Here is a 1,279-nt window from a genome sequence, read left to right as displayed (position 1 = left end):
TCTCCAGTTCAACTCTGGATGCTCCCTGTATCTCTGAATGTGGAAATCATAAACCTTGTTTGGGAAACATTACAGATTTTTGTTGTTTTTAAACTTTACAAATTGCCACAAAATTAACCATAAATTAAAAGGAGCAATAACAACTTTTTTCAATTATATCATTCTAACATAACACGGGGGCATTTCTCAATATCAAAACATTAATCTACACATCAAAGTGTCAATTCTAATTCTAAATGTGGATGTACTTTTTGCAAGAGAACAATTGTTGACCATGTTTGTGGCTTTTTTTTTTTTTAGTTTTTCTTGAGGTATATTTCAAGAAGAATACAACAGAGGTGAAATGACTGTTCCTAAATTTTGATAATGTTTTCTTATGCCATTTTTTTTTATTGGTATTGCGAATGACAAGAATCTTTAATTGACTTGACTTTATTATGACAACTCCAGTCAGTTAAGGACTTAAATCTCCTGATAGACTCGTCTCGCTAGGAACTTCAAAATATTAGGTTCATAAAAACAATTATGAAATGTTTGAGATAAACAAATGAAGCTGTAGATGTGCTAATTTGAGCAGGACAGAGTCAGATAAAAAATTAGTAAATGACCATGGGGGTATAGCTCAGTGGTAGAGCGTTTGACTGCAGATCAACAGGTCTCCAGTTCAACTCTGGATGCTCCCTGATGTTCTGAAAGTGGAAAACAACGACAATTATTGAAAACCTTTACACATTTATTTGCTTTTTAAACATTCAAAATTGCCACAAAATAAGTATAAATTAAGGGAAAAAAAACAACATTTTTCAATTATAATAATCTAGGATGACACACAGTGAGTTTCTCAATGTCAGAGCATTAATCTAAACATTTAAAACTCAATTCTAATTCTGAATGTGGCCTCACTTTTTGCAAGAGAACAATTGTTGATCATGTTTAGTATCTTCATGGCTTTTATTGAGTTTTTGCAAGAAGAATACAAAAGAGGTGATATGAGTTTTGTTAAATTTCAATATTGTTTGCAAATGCCATTTTTATATGGTAGTGTAAATGACAACAAAGAACCTTTCCTTGACTTGACTTGACATTATTATGATTAACTCTGACTCTAGTCTGTTGTGGACTTAAATTTTCTGCTTGATTCGTCATTTTTTTACCCTCAAAATATTAGGTTTTTAAAACAACTAATAAATGTGTGAGATAAACAAATGAACTGTAGACATGTTGATTTGATTAGGACAGAGTCAAGGAAACAAGCTCAACAGGACATGGGGGTATAGCT

The 1,279-nt window shown here is 31.7% G+C and overlaps 1 protein-coding gene and 1 non-coding gene across 2 annotated transcripts in view; both read left to right on the top strand.

Moving 5' to 3' along the window:
* Window positions 1–1,279, top strand: part of LOC119425512 (protein diaphanous homolog 3) — a 305,646-nt gene that overhangs the window by 95,394 nt on the left and 208,973 nt on the right. The gene's annotated exons all lie outside the window — the stretch shown is intronic.
* On the top strand, window positions 612–683 carry trnac-gca. Its single transcript has one exon. It is a non-coding gene; the product is annotated as a tRNA-Cys (tRNA).

The sequence above is a fragment of the Nematolebias whitei genome, chromosome 2 (assembly GCF_014905685.2).
Source record: "Nematolebias whitei isolate Nwh7 chromosome 2, NemWhi1, whole genome shotgun sequence".
Lineage (NCBI taxonomy): Eukaryota > Metazoa > Chordata > Actinopteri > Cyprinodontiformes > Rivulidae > Nematolebias > Nematolebias whitei.
The sequence above is the reverse complement of the archived record's forward strand: the minus strand, read 5'-3'. Positions and strand labels throughout refer to the sequence as shown.